This window comes from Saccostrea cucullata, unplaced genomic scaffold (assembly GCF_032062105.1).
Source record: "Saccostrea cucullata isolate Sc308-1 unplaced genomic scaffold, CSIRO_AGI_Scuc_v1 ctg1600, whole genome shotgun sequence".
Classification (NCBI taxonomy): Eukaryota; Metazoa; Mollusca; class Bivalvia; order Ostreida; family Ostreidae; genus Saccostrea; species Saccostrea cuccullata.
In genome coordinates, this window is record NW_026936181.1 from 36,410 (window position 1) to 43,627 (window position 7,218).

A 7,218-nucleotide genomic window follows, 5' to 3' on the forward strand; every position below is an offset into this window, starting at 1 on the left:
ATTACTTTGCACAGGATCCAGTATTTAAACTGTCTGAAATCTAGAGTTTAAAATCAAGTGTAGCGTATGAATTGTCTTTTGTATACATGTAATAATGACGGAAATGGGGGGTCTGCTGGAAAAAAAATCAAGTTGATTTTTGTTTTTTTGCAGTTATGAAGAAACAAATGGAAAAACGTTTGCAGTCTATTCAATTAGTCCCCACTAAGCACTTCATTCCACCTGAAACATCAACACCAGGGCCATCATAAAACAAGTTCTCCAGTCAGTGCAGTGAGAGCTAGACCAAGTGATACATATAACAGAGCCTTGGTCTGAGATATCTGACATAGCAGCAGAAGACACTTAGAAAATGTAATGCTCACATATATTTGGGATTTAAAAAAACTATTAATAGATGAAGCATTATATGTTTTTATAAACTGATTTGCTATTTAATTCAGGGATGATGGTAGAGCATCTAGGGTTGAAGACTGAGCTGCATGGTGCAGCTCAGTATCTATATTCAAACTTTTTGAGTAAGTAATATGAATGCATGCATGTAATTAACAATATATGTCCAGATCTAGCAATCCAGGTACATAAAAAGAGAGCAATTTAGTTTCCTTGATAATTGTTGGGTACCCCTTTTTAAAGAGAAATCCTTTTTTTAATCTTACATTTAATTCATCAGAAATAACTAATGATGACGGGAGTAAGAATGAGGATGAGGAATATGAGCAAAGCTTTCATGTATCCCTTGGGTAAATAGTTTTCTTGACATTGGTGTTTATGTGATTTTAAATATTCAGACCACAAAAATAATGGTATAAATATGTATCGATGCTATTATTTTTATGCGCCCGGGTCGTTTATTGTCTTTGTCCTGTCTGTCTGTTTGTTGGTTAATTTTAAATGCCATAGCTTTTGAACCATGAGAGATAGAGACTTCATATTTTGTATGCATAATCAACTGATTAAGTTCTTTCAATTGATACCAAGGTCAATGACCTTGTGATCTTGACTTTGACCATTATGCTAAAAATAGCCTTTACGAACTTTGTTGTTGATGGGTGCATAGTGGTTCACAAACACATCTTGTTTTATTATGATTTTTATAATTTTTTATGTGAATAGTTTTTAGCTCACATGAGCCGAAGGCTCAAGTGAGCTTTTCTGATCACATTTTGTCCGTCGTCCGTCCGTCTGTCCGTCTGTAAACTTTTCACATTTTCGACCTCTTCTCAAGAACCAATTGGGCCAATTTTGAACAAACTTGGTACAAAGCATCCTTAGGTGAAGGGGAATTTAAATTGTTAAAATGAATGGCAAAGTTTCCTCACAAGGGGAGATAATCAAGAAAAGACACAAATAGGATGTGGTCATTTAAAATCTTCTTCTCAAGAACCACTGGGCCAGAAAAGCTGAAACTTATGTGTGGAAGCATCCTGGTATAGTGTAGATTCTAAATCGTTCAAATCATGACCCCCGGGGGAAGGGCGGGGACACAATGGGGATCAAAGTTTTACATAGAAATATATAGGAAAAATCTTTGAAAACCTTCTTCTCAAGAACCACTGGGCCAGAAAAGCTGAAATTTCAAGACTTCAAAAAACTTAATTATGTGCACATGGAAGGATCATGGGGATCATGAAGGATCATAGTTTAGATTTCAAAATGTCTAAATTATGATCAGTGGGGTAGGGTGGGGATGCTTTATGTATTACAAGGGGGAAATCTGGTACAGAACAGAATGGTCAAAGTTTCTCAGGTGAGCGATGTGGCCCATGGGCCTCTTGTTTAGTTCACCTGAGTCGAAAGCTCAAGTGAGCTTTTCTGATCATTTTTTTTAAGTCGTTCGTCTTTCTGTAAACTTTTCACATTTTCGACTTCTTCTCAAGAACTACTGGGCCAATTTTAACCAAACTTAGTACAAAGCATTCTTGGATAAAGCTTAAGGGAAGTTTAAATTGTAAGAATGAAGGACCAAGTCCCTTCACAAGGGGAGATAATCAAGAAAAGATAAAATTCTTCTTCTCAAGAACTACTGGTCCAGAATAGCTGAAACTTTTGTGGAAGCATCCTGGGATGGTGTAGATTCTAAATTGTTCAAATCATGACCCGACGAGAGTTGGGAGGGGCCACAATAGGGAAGTTTTTCATAGAAATATGGTATGTGACCGATGCATGGTGAATTAACCCTACACGAAAAAACTTTTAATTTCTTTGTAGCAGGAACTATTTGGCCAGAAACGCTGAAAATTTTGTGGAAGCATCGTGTAGTGTAAATTTTAAATTGTCCAAATTATGACCCATGTGGTAGGGTGGGATCACAATATTTATTACAAGGGGGAAATTTGGTAAAGAACAGAATGGTCAAAGCTACTCAGGTGAGCAATGTGGTCCATGGGCCTCTTGTATTGATATATCTTCACAGATTAGATCATGATGTTTTATCAAGTGAGTCAGATGAGGAAAAGGAGGGAAAAGATCAATATTGCCAACAGGAAAAAGATATAGAACTTGGTCTTGGTATAAAGAGACTTAGATCCAATGATGAGATGGATTCCCTTCTTGTTCAAAGCATTTGCTGGAGCTAGCTACAAAAAAAGTCAATTCCAAATGTAAAGTGAAAGGATGTTCTGAAGATGTGAATGTCACCATACGCACAGTCTCGTCTGCTGTTTACTTGACATGGGTAGAATTTTTTTTACATAATACATGTACCGGTATTTAATTACATCTAGTAATTAAAATGCAGGAATTTCTCTAAAGAAATATGAATATATTCAAAACTTTTTTAATAACTAAATTTGTAATAAAGATGTGTACTTTTATTTTGCATAAAGGCTGGGCAAGAGAAATCAAAGAAACCTCTTTTGGCATGGATTTGTGAAGTAGTGAACCATTTTTGGTATTGCTCGTCTACTGCAAAACCTATCTGAGACGGAATTCATTGTAAGTCAATCCAATAAAAAAACAAACAACAAAACCACTAATTATTCACTACATTAGAAATGACCACCTCTGTTTTTACTTCTGCTATGCTTTAAATTTTTACAGAGCATGTGGTTGGGTGTGATTCAGCACGTAGTAAATGAACATGAATGGATTCTTCCATACAGAGTAGGTGCACAGAATTATTGTCTGCACGGACCTCTGACAGAGGAGCGAGAGGGAGGTTGGTTAGAGGTAGGGTCATCAGCTCATGTTGCTCTGAGGGACACTAATTGTTCGAGACAAGAGACTGCTAAAGAAAATTTCATATTACTTGAATTGCAGGTGCATGAAACTTTGCCTGTCTATTTTTTTTACCAACCTGTGAATAAAAAATTCAAGACAAATTAACTTTTATTTCGGACATAATTATCACTGCTTACAAACTTATCTCTTTTTTGCAGAAGTACAGCTGCATTAGAAAATTTTCAAAATTTGATTTTGAAATACTCCTCAAAATAACATTCATATTCGACACCAGTATACAAGGCGAGAATCTTAATTGCAGCGTTAGACCACAACTCTAACTGTGGTAGAGAAATTTTAAGAAGGATGGCTCTCAAAGGTATTAGTATTCAAATATTGATAAAATTCAGGTTCATGCTTCTAATTTTTCTATCCATTAAGTTTACACATTTTAGTTTTACTATAAATATATTTCCTATAAGCAATACTGGTATTTATCCCTTTTTTCAGACACCAACAATATTACAGCAAGAAGTGTGGGAGATGGTCTGTAGTGGCAGATGGTCTGTCTATAGAGTTAACTCAGAGAAAGTGTACCCTTACTCTGGGACCTTGATGAGAACCTGTTTTGAGAACAGACGACTGGGTAGAGTAGGAATGAACCAGCCAGTACCCTTACTTCAGAGCCTTGATGAGAACCTGTTTGGAGAACAGACGACTGGGTGGAGTAGGAATGAACCAGTCACTGGTTCTCAGTGCTGAGGATCCAAGAAGAATATCCTCTGTGCTAGCACCAGTCCCCCCACCACCTACAGCTGAACTAGTTGCTGGAAAAAAGTCAAGATTTTCTGATCTCAAATTCATATTTCATGAAATGAAAAGTAAAAGTTATGTTGTTAATGATTTAATGCGTTTTGTTTTAATTTGACATAATCAGTATCCAAGCACCCCTTCTAAGAAACCAACATATTGTCCTGATGGCTCGGGATATTAATCCCGAATTTTCCACAAGCAACAACTTGATATTACTTTACGATTGCCTGCTCCGAGTATCCCATGTATCCACATTATATATTGGCGATAGGCTGTGTGTCTGCGAGATCTATTGAAGTTCTCATCCAGAGGCTCAGCTAGCACATCATTGTGGTACCGCATGGCTACCTCCAGCACGAGCTCATCTAACTGCAGATCTGTAGTGTTATGGCTTTATATATTCGTCTTTGACCATAACGCTACAGATCCAGTGCAAAACACGTGCAATTTACGGCGCAAAATTTTTTGCGCACTTTTGGTGATAATTTCTCCACTTTCCAGCATTGGTCAATCAACTACCTTTCAATCCCTAATTCTAGATACATTCTGTAGCCAATATGTATATATTCTCCACCTCCCAACCATATTTAGTTGTCTCTACATGCAATAAACTCGCTTAAAGTGAATTTACAGCAATCTAACAAATAATTTTTATCAGGCAGGTTTATCACTTGTAGAGACGACTATTAGGGGTTGGGAAATGGATAAAATGTGCAGATTAGTTTGATAATGTTCTTAGAATTAGGAATTATAAGGTAGTTTATTGACCAATGCTAAAAAGTGGAGAAATTATCCCCAAAAGTGCGCAAAAAATATTACGCCGTAAATTGCACGTTTTTTGCATTACGGGATTTGTAGCGTTATGGTCAAAGACAAATACATAAAACCACAACGCTACTGATCTGCAGCAAGAGCTCATCAAGAACAACTGTCTGAAAATCCTAAAAAGAAAATGTCATTGGGTTTACTGTAAGGCAAAATTTTAGACCATCATTAAAAATATTTTGTTTGAAGTACTCCGACCCACATTTTTTAGGGCGGGTAGGTAGGTTAGGAAGTTTTTTTTTTTTCCTTTAAAGAATTAGGCAAAATGATACCCGTCATATAAATCAGATTCTGAAATTTATTGATGTACATTCTGGATAGCTAATATTGATTTACTTAGTATAATTTATTGCTAAAAAAATTCAATTTAAAGCATCCTAGAGAAGTACTATGGAAACTTTAAAAAATTCAAAACTAAAAGTGCTGAAAAATTGCGTTGGAGCGACTTTGACGAGTCGGTTGGAGTACATCAAACAAACAATTTTTATTGTTGGCTTTATAAATTCTACAGGGTTTTACAGCTTAATGCAGTTTATAAGAAATCATACTTTCATGTACTATGGAGTGACAACTATGTCTCGATTTATTGCAGCAAACGTTTTCTAAGGACATTTCCCTACAATACAGGTACTGTAGGTGCAAATGCACCGGCTTAGGACTGTACTACTTGGGTGTTGTGGATGCTCTGGATTTTCACCTTGATCTGTGTGAATGATTTGCAAGATGAAAGATGGTTGCTTAGACCACACTAATCTCAGAGCAGCTCTGAGGCTGTCGGCGTCTAATGATGCATTGCAAGTCTGAAATATATAGAGTTTATAAAACTTTTGCCAGAAAGTAATACATACAGTTCATTAGATTGGTATTGCACATGTTCTTTCTACCTCCACACGAGCTTGTCTTTCCTGTCATGCCTGGACAGCTAATTCCAGACGATTTGGTCCTTGGCCGCCTCTTCCCCATCCTCTCTTGGCACCATCACGGCCTAATCCACAAGCTGCAGGGGACTACAGTTTTATGAAAATGAAATCCCACATTAAAAGCATTTGACTTGTACAAGGTAATAACAACTAAATTGGGGGGGGGGGGGTCTAGAAAAACTTTGAAATAAATAATATGTCCTCAAAAATGTTTTTTGATAAAATAATAATAGGCCTAATAATTACATTCAAAACCCGTTATACTGTTCCACGGCCTCTCCCTCTTCTGTAGTTTGGTACGTTATCCTCACTGACATCAAACCGATTACCAGGTGAATAATCACTTCTAGATCTATGTGAATTCTGCAAAAAAAAAAAAACAGCACAAAGGTAATTTAAAATTCATAATTTATTTGTAAGATTTTATCCCTGAAGGTTAATTTGACTTTTATTTGAACTTACTAGTCGTTTTAACTGTGAAACAATAATCCCCCCTAAGGGGCCTCAAGTCGTTAAGAACGCTTTTCAGCCACAGTTTCTGAAAATTTATGGGCACAAGCTGCAGAACGGTAGCTCTTCGAAAAAATATATATTGACAGACCGGAGAGCTTCTGTGCCATCCATTGTGAAAACTGCATTGTGCACAAAAATTTACGCCTAGTTCTCGATTAATTCTTCCAAGTTCTTACCTCAATCGCGAAAAAATATATAAAATTCTTTAGTCATCTATGAAGTACTTTCGTAGTTGACGAATGCACGAAATGCGTTGCAATGGGCTGAATTATCTTGCAAACCAAAATGGGAGTAGCCGAAATTTCGATGATCTCAATTTCAGGGCTAGGAGGGCTATTACCAACAATTAAAAGGAATGTTTTGTTGTGGAAACAGTGAAAGAATATGTTAGGAACACACGGTTAGTTAATATTTTGAGATGACAGTTTAAAAACATGGAGAAATAAATCGAAAAATAGCGCAATTTTTTGTGCGCAATAAATATACAGTTTTTTTTCAATGGGTGGAACTGTAGTTATGGAAACAATTGCATTGTGACTGTATATTCATGTTGTTGTTCGCTTATTACACTTTTTTTATACTTTAATTCATTCATGACATGGTATTATAATAACTGTTTCAAATAAATGAAAAATACAGATACTCACGTCTGACTCCATCTTCGTACAACTTCGTTATTAGCGAATTATGCGCAGATAGTGGGGAAAATATTTCACTTGCGGATACAAGCATCAAATTTTGCATCGCGGTTTATTAAGCGTAAGCTGCCCCAACCCAGGTTATAGCAGTATATTTGGGTTGCTATTGAATTCATTCCTTATAATTTAATTTTCAATCATTAAGAATATAAAACAAGACAATTTCTCTCTTTAAAACGCCTTCAAATTGTTCATATTTTAAAAGTAACGTCAAGTGGATTGATACGATTTTGACGTAAGTCATTGTGACGTAAGCAAACCAGATTATACAATTTAGATTCATTTTT

General features: G+C 36.1%; 1 pseudogene; it reads right to left on the reverse strand.

Annotated features, from left to right (window-relative positions):
* Nucleotides 1–4,095: 4,095 nt before the first annotated feature.
* On the reverse strand, nt 4,096–6,892 carry LOC134244956 (P2X purinoceptor 7-like; annotated as a pseudogene).
* Between the last annotated feature and the right edge of the window lie 326 nt (nt 6,893–7,218).